Consider the following 15,204-nt stretch of genomic DNA (forward strand, 5'->3'; position numbering starts at 1 on the left):
TATGCAAACTACAACGAACATGTGCATTCCTCGAGCATCCCTGACATTTGTCATGTGCATCCATGATATTTATTTTGCGCATTCATGCAATAGGTGTGCCGGAGGGAGTGACGTTGCTGGAGTTCGAGGGAGCCAACCAGGAGGAGGAGCCTGAGGTGCAGGAAGCCGATGAAGCAGCCACCGCGGAGGAATTGCCCGAGTGCCCTGACCACCAGCCTTCCTCGTTCCTGAAAGGCAAGCCCCGAAGCATATTAAGCCTCCCATGTTTTTGCGAATACATTGAGTATCTTTTATTGTTGATGATGCATTAAGTATAGGAATTGGTTGGAACCAATTGTTGCATTATATATCCTTGTCTAGATATCGCACTGGAATCCTATTTAAGTCAAGACAGGTTAAATGCTTAGCCATGCTTAGTGCGGTAAAAGTCAGGTGATTTCTGGTCACCTGCGAGCTTTAGGATGAGGTGGATCACGGTTGGCTATATTTGCTATCATGGAAAAGAACCATGTGAATTATGAATTAAGACCGAACGGGGTCTTGTGTAGGTTTGAACATAGTGACTCCGTCTGAGTTATTTAAGGACCGATACGTTGTACGTCCTCATGTCATGTTGAACGCATCCTAACACTTAGCTGGCCAGATAAGTTGTTCTGACCGTGAAGCCTAGTAGCTCGGTTCAGGCCGGGGACGCGAGCAGGGGTCCGCAATCTGGATGGAAGTAAGGATATGCAGGGAACCATTGGCGTAAGCCCAAGGGCAGGTTAAGTCATCGAGCACTCATGGCAGAGTGGTTCTCTGATTTTGTGGCACTGTTCGAACTCACGACTTCTAAATTGTATCAACGGTGACTTGTTGCGACCCTAATGGAGGAAGCAGAGTTTGTGTTTAGGAATACCCCACCAGCTGGATAGGAATCGATTCGAATCGCCGTCTCTCCCGGATAGTGAGAACTTGACTGAGCAGCGGCAACATAGATTTACTTAATTTAATGATATGGTTAAATGGATGATGATGATAAGGTTGCCACAATGAATACCTGATATGGTTATTAATGTTTGCACCCTAATAAAATGATTGCATAGTACAGGTGCTAATATAGATGACAGGATAATGGCTAAAAAGTCACTGCTAGTTAGGATAAGAGTTGATCATACTACTTATGCTTTTCTGCAAAAAGAAAGTGTCAGCCAGCTCCACTACATTAAGCTATGCATAATCCTTGGTGTCATTTGTTTGGTTTCCGACGGGTAAGTCTAGCTGAGTACATTCCCGTACTCAGGGTTTATTCTCTCTTGTTGCAGATGACCTTCTATATCAGGGATTCTGTAAGTATTGTCTCCACCCGGCGGGTGATGAAGACTAGATCATGGGCATGATCTCCGTTCTCTTATTTGAATGCTTTTGCGAGCCGTGATCAGCAAATCAGTATGTGTATTTGAACTCGGTGTGTGAGTTAAACTATTTGCTTCCACATGTTTTACAAGACTTGTTTTGTAATAACAATGACTCTGTGATGGTGTAATCTAATTGTGAACGTCTGTAAAATGTTGTAACGTACGATATGTTCTGTTGAATTACTATGATCTTGGTTGTATGCAAGTTGGTTTGAAATCCTTCGAGATTTTGGTTGACTACCGGGTTTATATGGGCTCAAGTTCGAGAATTTGATCGTTTCGGCGATTGTTTTTGTACTTGTGCTCTTATAAATTGGTCGTTTCTGTGACAGCGTGACGGGTAGGTCGATCTGCTCGAGCGGGTATGCCTACACCCCTAGGATCATGCCATGGAAGGAAGAGCCCACTGGGCGAAGTTCCGACCAAGGGATGTGCATGGTGTCGAGGGTGTCGACATAGAGGATGTTGAGGCCGCTGCCTCCGTCCATCAGCACCTTGGTGAGGCGCTTCTTGCGGACGATGGGGTCGACGACGAGCAGGTAGCGTCCTGGTCTAGTGATGTGGGAGGGATGGTCCCTCTGATCGAAGGTGATCAAAGATTCCGACTAGCTAAGGAAGGAGGGGACGGCCGTCTCGGTGGCGCATGCCTCTCTATAGCATACCTTGTGCTGGCACTTAGAGCAGATGGCGTCGGATCCCTCGAAGATCATGATGCATTCCTCGGGGTTAGGGAAGTTGTCCCTATCCTTGCCCGCCGCGTCTCCTTTCTTGGTCGTCGCCTCTTTGTCGTTTCCTTCTTTTGGCCCGCCGGCCCATCGCAGGAAACGTTTGAGCTCGTAGTCCTTATAGAGGTGTTTGATGGGGTAGGCGTGGTTGGTGGATGGACTATCCATGAGCTTGTTGAAGTGGTCAGACAGGCCCTGCTTGCCCACGCGATCAGCTACAGCGACCAATGTGGTGTTGACCGGTCAACGCTGATCATTTTTGTTCTTCTTGCCCCTCTGCATGGAGGGTCCCTCGTCTTGGTACTCGTGCTTGGCCTTGCCTTTGTCCTAACCTTCGTTGAAGACCGCTCCGACCGCCTCCTCGCTGGAGGCATGGTTCGTGGCGATGTCGGGTAGGTCACGGGTGGTACAGGGCTTTAGACAGCCAAACTTGTGGATCAGGGACTCGCAGGTTGTCCCGGAGAGGAATGCGCTGATGACGTCCGCGTCGACGACATCAGGGAGGGAGTTGCATCGTTGGGAGAACTTGTGGATATAATCCCACAGGGACTCGCTAGGCTCCTGCTGGTAGCTCTTGAGGTCCTAGGAGTTACTAGGGTGGACATACATCCCCTGGAAATTTCCGACAATGACCCTCTTGAGGTCCACCTAGTTGCGAATGCTGTCGTGAGGGAGGAATTCAAGCCATGCTTGAACATATTCCCCTACGCAGATGGGGAGATATTGAATGATGAAAAGATCATCATCCACCCCTCCGGCTTGGTAGGCGAGCCGAAAATCTTCGAGCCATATACCATGGTTCGTCTCCCTGGTGTACTTGGCGATGTTGGTGGGTGGTCAGAAGCACTGTGGGAACAATGCTCTCTAGATGCGTCGACCAAAGGGCCATGGTCCCGGGCCATTTGGGCTGGGACTCCGGTCGTCTAGCCGGCCACCATGCTTAGGGTGTGTTTCACCGCTCCCCTCGATGGTTCGGCCGAGGCCCGTGTTGCCTGCCCTCACCGCTGCCTGATGGACGTCATCATCATGCCGGGTCTGATGCCAGTTGTCAATGACGCTGCGAGCGTCTTGGTTCAGACCGAGGCAATCGTGTACCGGCGGTCAGTGTGGAGCAGGCGCTGGGTCAGTCCGCGGCGCATTTGCGGCCTCCTGTGCCACACTTAGCGACTGTAGCGGTGAGCGGATGGAGCGATCCATCTGGTGCGTCTCCACTCCCTAGGTGAGGAGAGAGGTCGTGAGTCAGAGTCGTGATGCTGAGCTCTCCGCCTGTTGAATGGTGATGGCTTCCACTAGTGCCCGAAGGTTCTAGTAGACTGCCCGCTCCTGGGAGTCAACGGGCTCAGGAACACCGCGCAGAAGCATTACCGCATCGACAATGTTCTGGCTAGCCCGAGCGAACTGTGGGGGATCGTTCCCCTCGTCTATGATGTCACACTGGACCTAGCGGGCGTGGCCATGGGCGCCGCTCGCCGGGTCACGCCTATGGGGCGCAACGTGCTGCATTGAGCGCGTTGGCGCAGGTGGCGGCTGGTTCTGCCGCCGCTGTCGTAGCTCCTTGTCGTGCTCTTGTGTGAGCGTGAGGGCCCCCGCACGAGGGTTCATAGGGGTGTGAGTCTACAAGGACTCCGCCACCACTGGCAGCTGTCTCGGAGCGTCCGCCATAGTGCACTCCTAGGACGGATGGTGGCTAGGTGCCACGTCGTCGATGCTAGAGCCGTCGCTCTCAACCTCGTTGTCCAAGAGTTCATGGAAATTGGTGGGAGCATAGCTCGCCATTCCCATGAATTCAAATGTAAGAGGGGGCGGCGCCAACGTCCTTCGGAGCCCCCGAGCATACGTGTCCGTGGGGGACGCAAGGCCGTAGGGGAACCAGTCGTACAGTGGTTGCGGTGCAGACAATGCGGTCCCTCCAGATAATCGGCGGAAGATAGTAAAAAGCGAGTACATAATAGCATGTACATTACTCATAGTGGGGGTTTGAGTAGAGCATTTGCTCAGAATGAAGCACAGGGGCCTCATTGTTGAAGTCGTCGTGTGTCCCAGAGCCGATGGAGGGCGCCCCTCCGATGGGCGTCGGAACGAGTGCCTCCTCACGGAGGTGAAGCGCGCCGAGCCGATCGGCGACGAAGTCTAGGCTTTCGAAGAGGAAGGCCTGGGATGGCTCAAAGACGAAAGGCCCCCATATCCCAATAGGTGGGAGTGCGAAGAACTCTAATGAGCCGAAGCGAATCGTATCGCTTCAGCCCGCTATGGCGAAGGTGGCAGAAAAGTGGGTCATCCAATGACCAAAAGTGTGAACGTACAGCGTCTTCCCCACGGACGGCACCAACTATCGGTCCAGAAAATGACCAACACATAAATATTTGTAGTTTTGTTGTACATTGTGATCGGATGTGGCCTAGCACTCAATGACATAGGGTTTATACTAGTTCAAGCAACGTGCCCTACGTCCACTTTGAGTCGGTCGATGACTTTATTCCTGAGCCTAGGTGCTCGAAGTTTGCTGTGGGGTTACAAACGAAAGGGAGAAAGATGGGGGGTACAAGAGGTCCGGTCGAACTCTGGTCTATAGGGCCGAGAGTGACGGGATCTCCGCTATGTGCTAAGTGTTTGAGCATGTGCTCGAGGTTTGAACCTAGCGGTTCTACTGTTGTGTGCGAGTGAACCCTGGGATCCCTCTGTTGGGAGAGAGCGCATCCCCTTTTATAGATGAAGGGAACGGTCTTACAAGAGAGAGAGAGAGAGAAAGAGTATGCATGCTACTAAGTCTTATTGCCCATGCCGTCGGGTACAAGATGATGGTAGGCGCCCATAACACTATTGTTGTTAGATTCATGTGGGAGGTTTTACCGTATTCACCATGTATGGTAGATGACGGCGCCCACAACACTGTTGATGTCCAGAGGCATGTGGGGGGGAGTTTTACCATGTTTGTCTAGTATGGGAGTTGATGGCGCCCACAACACTGTAGGGTAAATGTCGACGCCCACAACACTGCTTGGGTTCTGTCATGCCTAAAAGGTTATAGGACACCCTTCTAACATGTCCTGTCGGTTACTGTCCTGCAGGTGTGCAGGGTACGGTCCTCGGTATCACGGTCGACTTGAGTGCCCTGCCTTACTTGCTCCGTCTGTTTCCTGGTCCTCACCGAGTGAGCGTCCCTGGTCGGTTGATTTCAGTCGGCTCTGATTGTGCTAGTTAGAGAAGAGCTATAAGTAGGGGTTCGGTGCATCCTCGGTCGGAGATGTGGGTTGGAGTTGGAGGCGGTGTTTGGCCAGGCCTTCCGGCCGAAGAGGCGGGCCGGAGTCGGAAGCGAGCGTTGTTTCTCTTTGGCCAGGCCTTCCGGTCGGAGAGGCGGGCTGGAGTCAGAAGCGAGCGTTGTTCCTCCTTAGCAAGGCCTTTCAGTTGGAGATTGGATCGCCCTTCTAGCCTATTGTTTAGGTATTTGGGCCAGCCCAGGAGTTTGCGTGTCGTTCGCACGTCGTCTGCTGGGCCAAGCCTTTGCTGGGAAGCCAGTCCATGAGGGACCCCGGGTTTATGAACCCGATAGAGGGGGACTATGATGAGCCCCGTTTCTATTTGGGGTTGAGTTCATTGGGCGAGATGGACCCCACGAGGGAGGAGTCTTATCGAATTGCTCGTTCTTTAGGTACGACATCGGAGGCGAACTTGGCCTGCAACTTTGATTTTCGCCAGGTTGGGATACTATCGGGTGATAATTCCGACGCTGCAAGATTTGCTGAACATTGTCACAAGGCTCTGGTGGCAACCGAGATGGAGCGAGACCTCTTACAGGTCGAGGATTCTACGTTGGCGGAGGCTGCGTCCTTTCATGTGGCCAGTGTGGGTGCTTTTCGCCTTCGTTGCATTATTTTTCCTTGGGTTTTGTTCTTCTTGCTGACGAAGTCGGTTGTCTTATCTTTTGTTGGTTACAGGCTATGGTGTTGAGCAGTAGCCTCTATTGCCAGAGCGGAGCTATTCGCCAGAAGCTTGAGAGGGACCAACGCATTAAGGAGCTCGAGGAAAAGGTCTCTACCCTGGAGAAGAAGCTGGAAGAGGAACGGGCCGCATGAAAGGAGGCCGACAAAGCCTCTGTGAAAGCCAAGAAGGAACTTGACAAGGAGCAAGAGGCACACATGAAGGAGCTGAGCGCCTTTACTTCTCTCTCTAGGCATGTGATGGAGCGGTACTACGAGTGTTTGCGTGGTGCCGGCGCTAACACTGAGTTCCCGGGGGAGTGCACATGGAAGAATTCATGGTTTGGCACCAGGGCGAAATGGACGCTCTGGACAACCATACGATGCTCGGGCGCGACTTCACCGCTATCACCGCTTTTAAGGCGATAGGGCATAGTCTAGTTGACGCCAGGTGCACTCATCTGCAAGGCCTGACTATAAAAGAGTCTAACTACTACTAGCGAACCCCGTCGGAAGCCAAGGCCCTTGGCAAGAGATTCTTTGATGAATTCTGGCATGCCGGAGGGAATGAAACGGCGATAATGCAAGGCGCCTGTAGCCTGGTCAGGTATCGTAATTGTCGTGCCATCTCGTGCGGCTGTCTCTACAGCTGCAACGGCTACCGCCTTGGATGGTTCTGCCCTATCCGCCGGTGGCTTCGGCTCTTTGTTCTTCGGTGTCATGATAAACTCGAGCAACAACCACGGTGGGTTCCAATGTTATTCTAGGCCGTAACCTTAGAACCCTTGGTTGTCACTCGAATCAACAACGAACCTGACGAAGAACAAACTAACGAAAGGTCACTACAAGTGACCCGACCTGATATCAACAGTTTGAATCAAGGTTTTTTCTCCTCTTACAACCCCCGTAGGAGCACTATTTATACACTTCAGTAGCACTTTACATGGACACAATTACCCCTGCAACTGCCCCGATCTGGGGGAATATTCCTATTCGCCGAGGGTAATCCGGTCTTCTCCGTCTTTACCTCCCTCGGGTTCCAACCACCCTTGCCGCAGGCCGGTGGTCCCACCGGCCAGCTATAGCTGCTCAGGCCACGTACCGCCCCTTCCTTAGCGACGAACAGGCGGAGAGTTCCTGCAATGCCAAATAAAATTGCCCTGTGAAAACGCTCAGCCGACCCCGTGTCCTTCTCAGCTACCCGCTCTTGCGTCGTGCGAAAGCACGTGCGACGACGGAACAGTCCCTTTCGCTCTCAATGGGACGCGAAAGGCGCTGACCGCTATACAAATCCCCCTTTTGCCACCAGGGGGTGCGAAAGCTGATGGGCGTAGCCCAACAATTATAAATGTCAATTTTTTTGCGAGCACCTCTTTTACCTATCATTTTCCATGCTATGAAGCTTCTCATGAATATATTGTTGCTTTTAGTTTTAAGGAAGAATAGATCAATATCCTAGAATTAGTACTGTTTGAATAGATTGTATAAGGTGCTTGTCGATGTGGGACCCACGGGATACCCCTCAAGAAAGGGAGAAGATCTAGTCTAACTAGGATTCTTTTCATGTAATCTTAGTAGTAGTATTATTCTGTAATCCTACTAGGAACTCTCATTGTAAACCGACTAGGACTCTGGCCTCCTAACTATATAAAGGAGGACGGAGTTCCTGAAGAAGAGAGTGAGAGACAACACTTTACAACCAATCTAACGCAAAGGCTAACGCCGACTGGACGTAGGGCTATTACTCGATCACGGTCGAGGGCCCGAACCAGGATAAATCGATTGTCTCTTGCGTTTACCGTCGAGTTCTGCATACGCCGAAGACCGAACAAACTGCCCCGGGTACCCCCGTGGCAGGCTATCGGTGGTGAAACATCGACAATGCTCATCAGCATCGAAATTCTCGCACCTTAATGTTAACAATTATTCTCCAGATCACCACAATAGCAAAGTGGTTCTCTTAACGCATCTCATGATCAATACAATGTAATGTAGACATGCTCAAGTAAAGAAGTATATACCTTATCATAGGTCACCCGACCTGATCCACCAAAAAAAAAACCCAACACATAACTCTACTTGAGCATCAAGTGGGCTAGGCTCTTAATTTTTCTTATCGCACTGTTTTAGTATGACAGCTACACATTTGGAAAGAGTCAGATCAATATGTGATTGTTTATGTCAGCATATTTGGGTGTGTAAAAATATTCACAGCATGCAAATTGTGCTCAAATCTAGGATGTAACCTTCTCATGGTGATATTAGCTTCCATAATTGCTCAATATAGTGTAAACTGAAAAACTACTGGGAATTCTGAACATGCTTGTACAGTGGAAATAACACAAAACTTGGACTTAACATGGTGCTACAGTCATCTATATTTTAAGAACAGCACATGCTTTGCTAACTTGTTGAGCTCCTCAAATTGTTTAGCCTACTCAGCCAAACACTAACTGATAGTCTCTTGTCAGTGCTAGAATATTTTGCAGGCACACTCTTACATAGACTTTTGGTAGGGAATAGGGTGAGCATTTCTTGACAGTAATATAAAGGAACTGTAAAATCGTCATCATTAGTCAAATTCTTTCCTGAAGAATTCTTATTGGTGTTATTTGTATGTTTTGAACTACACTTTGTTGTTGGTCCTGAAGCATTGGTATCGTTGCTCTTAAGATGTGAGGACTGCCTCCCAGATTCAGCTCTTGTACCATTGGCAGCACGCCCATTGGAGTTGGCACTCATATGATCTGATGAACGAACAGGTTCAGTTGAAGGCACACAAAATGATGAGAAGAGATGTCTATCGTTGCCGCCAACCTAGAGGCAAAGGTGCAGGTGGTGCCACACTGTCATAGGTAAGATGTGTCCTGTTCCTGTCACCATCTACTCCTATATACCAAGAACGCCTGAGCACACTGCAAGAAAGAAGGCTTCAAAGGAAAAGCTGTGGATGATAATATATACATATAACTCGGCTACTAATCACAGAAAAAGATTAGGTGCCTAGGCAGCTCTATAACATAAATATAAATAAATAAATATATTTGAGCTAGCAACAAATTTTTTTAATTAGCATGTAATAAAGATGATGCTATATAAATGATTGAATAATAAGTATAATTTTTTAGTTGGCTCGGCTCATGTGAGTTGGAACAGAAATTTGATTTGTGCAATCCGACTCCATCCGTCCCTCCTTGACATTTATCAACATCATGGTAGCTAGCTAGTACTCCTACCACAACATTTAACAAAAAACGACTAACAAGCGACACACAACCCCAGCAAATTGGATTAATCGAAGGGCTAACCTGACTCGCAGATGTGTGGATTGGATGCGCATGCCATGGGGGCGCCAGAGTGGAGGGCGTGGTTGGTACAGAGGTGTTGTGGCGGTGGGAGGGGATGCCGATTGTTCATAGAGCGCCATCTTGTTCCTGGGCAGCGCGTTTGCCTCTCCTTTGCAGCACCAACCGCCTCTGGCATCCGTGTCTGCGCCCACCTCCGCCTGAAAGGAGCACGAGCAGAGATGGAGTATGAGTGAAGTCTACGTGGGCACGATGGGGAGGGAGGGAGGGAGGTTGGCGCAGACGGCAGACGCGTAGGTCCGGGGGGGGGGGGGGGGGGGGGGGGGGGGGGGGGCGGAGGCGATGCAGATCGGGACTGGGGCACACACGTGAAATCTCGGTAGCAGAGAACTGCTGCAGAGGCGACGGTCCCAGATGTGTGGATTTGCAAGAGGGAGCGTACCTTGAGGACTGAGGAGCCAGCGTTGGCGCCGGGCGCGGCCGGACGGAGCTATGCTGGGCGGGGCGGCATGGCGTAGCGGTCGGGCGGGACAGGAAAGAGAGGGGGCTAGGGGGCGATTGCCAGGCGGCGCAGCGAGGCGTTGCCGCATTGGTGTGGCGGAGCAGGGGGCGTCCACCGCGAGATGAGGAGGGGCGGGGGCTGATGGGTGAAATGGCAGCTAGGCGGTGAGGCGGCGTGACGGCGATGCGGCGGCGGACGTGTAGGGCTAGAGGGGGCGGTGACGTGCGACTCGGCGGCTGGCCCACATGTCGGCGCAAATAGGGCCATGTTTAGTTCACTCCAAAATGCAAACTTTGGCACTATGCAAAAAGAAGATTTTCCGTCACATTAAATTTGCGGTACATGCATAGAGTACTAAATGTTGACGAAATCAAAAACTAATTACACAGTTTGGTTGTACTTTACGAGACGAACGTTTTGAGCCTAATTAATCAACGATTGAACAATCATTACCCAATACAAACAAAACACTACAGTACGCTACAGGAATCTACAGTAACTTTGGCGGCCCTGATTCAGGGCAACTAAACGAGGCCTAGGAGTATCGGGGTGCCATTGGCGCGCATCGGCTTCACCACGGGCGGTAGACGGGTCCGTTTGACATTTTTTAGCTGCAGAGATAGAGAAGAGAAGAGAAGAGATACACAGGAGCGTATATACCCGCACTAAAGAGGTGATACTAGGGAAGGGATTTCCGGATTCCGAATCCCGTCGTCCTCTCCGGCTCTCCCCTTTCTTCCACCGGTCTCTTCTCGCTTACATTATCCACTGCGATGCTAGGCTGCCCGCGCTCGCAGCACTGCAGCAGGGAGCGCCCCGCGCAATTGGGTTCAGCATCCTGCCTGTTCGTGCAGCTGGACTGGAGTCCGGGCGCCAGTGCGGAGGCCGTCCATGCGAGCCGCTCGTCCCTCCGGATGGCCCGCACTTTTGAGGCGAGGAGGCCCCTCCTTGGATTGACGGTGAGCCGCCACTGGTGTTTCTTGCAATTTTTTTTTGTGCATGCACAAATGCGCCTAAGGACAGTTGAACAACGCCGCGAGCTTGTGATACAACCTTCATACTTCGGTCTATGCGCCTGGTATTTCAGTTTTGCTTACTTAGCGATTATAATGATTATAATATAATGTATCCGTCATCATGAGTTCCAGGATGCATCCTGGATTTTTCTTGGTAAAATATCAGTGCCAAACTAAACTTTCTTCAGTTCTTGTGCAAGTTAATCGGTCTGAATGTACAGACCTTGTGATAGAAATTATTCAGGAATCAGAACAAGCAACCGCTCTAATGATTGCAAAACATACCTGCGAAAACAAAAATATATTACGATGGTTCTCTTGTAGCTGTGTCCGGTAACTCTATTCCTCTTAATGAAACACGGGCTATAACCCCAATCACGAAAAAAAAATACAGTTGAACCCGAGAACAAGAAATAAAAAAAAGCCTCATGTTACAATATGATTGTCTTTGAAGTCCTATAAGCAATGGCCTAAACAGTTACCCATATTGTTGAATGATCTGGATAGATGGGATGTGTTTGACCCTAACAAAATCTTCACTAAGTTCTCCCAATCTATCAGTAAACGAGCTTGGCATGCCCACCAATCTCAGTCTCTGCAATGTAGCAAGAGACTGCAACCCAGTAGGAACTGTCGCTAGATTTTCACATGACATGATCCACACTTCCAGGACACAGGGCATGGCTCCTTCATCGACATCCCATTCCTCCAGCTCCTCAAGTTCAGTTATGATAAATATTTTCAGGTTTGGAAAGCCTGGACAGCAGCATCTCATCGCTTTTCCCTGGTATGCTTTGTTCAGCTGGAGGAATAGCAGATTTGGCAATTGAGCGAGAACTGAAAGTGGATCTTCTTCCAGTTTTGAGAAGCTCAAGCGTAGCTTTGTAAGCTTATCTAACTGAGTGAACCAATCTGGCAATTTCTGTAATGGTCCAGCTATGTGCAGCTTTTGTAGGCATGATGAAGGCTTCAATGTTGCAATGTCAAGAGGTCTGATGCCATCACCTGAGAAGATGGATAGGTATGATAGTTCTTTCATATTGTTTACTGAAGAACACAGTTTTTCTGCATCTTCATTGTTTAAGTCCTCTACAGCAAGCTTTTGAAGCTTAGTAAGGCTTGCAATCTCATGAACAACAGTTGCACTTGCTTGCAAACCAGTTAATACTTGGAGTTCACCAAGCTGGGAAAGTCCTGTCAGGACCTTGATGCTTTTGCCATCTTGCTTCATCTCTAGGTTTCTTAAATTCCTCAAACACTTGATTTGAAATGCAATTATGCTTATCCGAGTCTTCCTGATATCAAGAGTTTGCAAGTGATAGAGTTTCTGCAGTGTTCTTGGGAGCTGCTTCAATTTTGTTCCTCTTAGCCCAAGATACCTCAAGTGTAGTAGTCCTCCTATCTCTTTTGGAAGTTTTAGCACATTGGCATTTTCTAAATCCAAAATTCTTACCAGTTTAAATCTCTTTGCAACAATGCTGCTTTTCAATACAACAGGTGCACTACCACTGAACATGAAAACAGATCGCATTTTTTTCGTGTGTTCTTTGTGGAATTGCACATGAGATGTCTGTAATGAGATGCGCCGAGCACTAGTGCTTGCACCTTTATCATGACAAATGACAGAAAAGTTTCCATTTTCAGACAGCGAGACGGCAAGATCGTGAAGAAGATCATGAATTCTGCATGCTTTTACTCTCCCGCTGCTGCTAACGACCGACGCTTCTATCATGCTTCTGTTAATGAGTTCCATGAGGTACTTCTCTGCAGTTGTTTCAAGTGTCTCATCATTTTTCTTTTTCACAAACCCTTCAGCAATCCATAGTCGAACTAGTTTCTTTCGTGAGATCTCTGAGTCGTATGGAATGACAGAAAGCAGCAGAAAACATGGCTTCAAAGTGTGTGGAAGATCTTTGTAGCTTAAAAGAGTGCTTGGTGGACTCCCATTTCACCGTTGCTTAAGTCCTTCTGAATACTCTCCAAGACACAAGTCCATTCGGTGTCTGTTTTTTTCTTCCTTGACATCATGCTCCCTGCAGCAACTATAGCAAGGGGCAAACCAACACACTTCCTCACAATGTCCTTAGCGGTCTCTGTCATGTCATCAGGGCATACCCCATCTGTCAAGAATGCCTTTCTACAAAACAAATTGTAGGAATCTTCAAATGTCATTGGCTGAAGTCGATGGACATCACTTCTCGCATCAATAACTGACTCAGCCACGACAACGTTACGCGTTGTCACAAGGACCCGGCTCCTGCCATTCTTAGGCAATACCAGCTTGATCACATCCCAGAGCCCTTTCTCCCAGACATCATCAAGCACAAGCAAAAACCGCATACCTCTGAGGCCACTCAAGAGCAGTTCTTGGAGTTGACCCTCACTGAGAGAGTTTGCCTCGGCAGAGGGGATCCTCACCAGCCCCCTGGCCATCTCACGAAGGACACCTCGCAGCTCCATCTTATTTGAAACATAGACCCATGAACTGCGATCGAAGTGCCTCTTCACATCTGGGTGGTTGTACACCTTCTTGGCAAGCGTGGTCTTCCCAACACCACCCATGCCAACCAAGGACATGACGCTCATCTCTGATTCCTCACCCAAAATATGCTGAAGCAACGCGTCCAGGTCTCTATCCAGGCCTACAGTATCTTTGTCATGAACTAGGGGAGACGAGGCTAAGAGACCAATGATGTTATCACTGGAGTCTGCTGGTTTGTTGGTTAGGTTTGGGTACTCAGACCGACGCCGAGAAATGTCGCTCAGCTGCTTCTTGATGCGCCTGATCTGAGCCTCCACTTTGCTCCATGCTCTCAAGTTACCGAGGATGCTGCAAGCACGCACCTGATTTGCATCGAAGACATCGAAGACGTCCTCCGAATCAAGCATGATGTCCCTCATCTGGTGGACCCATGCTTCTGTGGTCGCGCTGCCATCGCCGCTGCACGTCTCCACTTCGTGCAGGAAAAGCTGCATGCTGTGGAGCTCGTCACGTAGCCAGCAGACATCCTGGCCTGTGGTCAGGAGGCGACGGCCTTGGTCGGCTACTCTATGCGTAAGCAGGGATGCTATGCCATGGATCAAGGAAGCAAGGATGGGTTCCGCCATGGGGAAAATACCTTTGGTACAGGGAAGGATGGAACACTAACACAGTCGACTTCCTGCTTTGTCTTAGTCAACGTCAACCGGCTTGTGGTTGTTGTATAATTTTTGTTTTCATTTGAGTAGATATTTTTCCCACTTGCATACGACTTAATTATTATTTTTATTCCGGCGAGCTGCCCAAGAATAAATTAGTTCTTATAGTAACAGAAATTAGAGTATTAAAGAAGTTGTTGCCAAGAAGCATGCATGTATTGGTGTGGAGTAATATTACATGCTATATGAATGATAAAATAAATTAAAACAATTTTGATAAAAAGAAGTTGTAGCAATAACTTTGTTATTGAGGATAAAAAATAATGGTCTCTTCAGTTCGATGTGCAAGGCTAGGTCTATACGGATTATGAGCAATTACACTGTTTATCAAAGATGCAAGGCTTTACCGTTTAATTCTGTTAAAAGTCACTCTTCCCATGCTATGAGTAGTTAACAGCGAAAATATTATTGCTATGATTGTGTCAGGGATGCAACCAGTTGGTGTAGTCTTGTATAAGGTGCTTGTGATATAGATACATAGGTGTAGTCTTGGCTAGACCGATTAAATTTAACTTTGCATTTGTTTCGGTTAGCCGGTATAATTAGTTTTTAGAAAAAGACTCTTATGTTAGTTGATCTCCACCAATAGGCCCAACGGCCTATTGGGCCCTATCTCTACTCCCTGATCGGGGGAGCCCAACCTTAATTCGGTTGGAGGGCCCCTGTCGCACAGCACACATGAAAGGAAGGTGGGAGTGAGGGCTTAGACTAAGAGGTTCACTGGAGCCGCCACACCCACCTACAGAAACCCTAATACCGATCTAAAGAGCTGCTGCCAGCGACGGGATGTGCCCCAACCACCGCCGTCTCCCACTGCAGGACACCGCCGGTGTCACTAGACTTCATCTCAACGGCGCTGGACGTCTTCTACACCGCGACACAGGCTGCGGTGCATCTACTGAAGGGCTAGGAGCCTACTCGGATCTACGGGTTACACAGAAAGGTACTCACATCGATCCTAACAATGGTACCAGAGCAGGTTACCTCTGTGTATTCCTGTTTATCCCTAACCCTAACCGGGTAAAAGCAAAAGAAAGAGAGACCGGCTCACGGTCTGCCGGTCATCACCGCCACCGCGCGTGGGGGAAAGGAGCCGCACCGTTCGACGGCGCACGGCAAAAGTAAAGAAAAGAACAGATCCTTT

The 15,204-nt window shown here is 49.2% G+C and overlaps 1 long non-coding RNA gene and 1 pseudogene across 2 annotated transcripts; both read right to left on the reverse strand.

Moving 5' to 3' along the window:
* Positions 1-8,145: 8,145 nt before the first annotated feature.
* Positions 8,146-10,030, reverse strand: LOC136453327 (uncharacterized). 2 transcript variants are annotated; one of them, XR_010759009.1, is made up of 4 exons: positions 9,787-10,030; positions 9,348-9,544; positions 8,857-8,954; positions 8,146-8,786 (listed from the first exon to the last, which is right to left on the reverse strand). It is a non-coding gene; the product is annotated as an uncharacterized lncRNA (long non-coding RNA). The 2 variants fall into 2 exon arrangements; XR_010759008.1 differs by having other exon boundaries at positions 8,146-8,954; positions 9,787-10,028.
* An 854-nt stretch (positions 10,031-10,884) lies between these two features.
* Positions 10,885-14,223, reverse strand: LOC136453329 (disease resistance protein RPM1-like; annotated as a pseudogene).
* Between the last annotated feature and the right edge of the window lie 981 nt (positions 14,224-15,204).

This window comes from Miscanthus floridulus, chromosome 5, assembly GCF_019320115.1.
Source record: "Miscanthus floridulus cultivar M001 chromosome 5, ASM1932011v1, whole genome shotgun sequence".
Lineage (NCBI taxonomy): Eukaryota > Viridiplantae > Streptophyta > Magnoliopsida > Poales > Poaceae > Miscanthus > Miscanthus floridulus.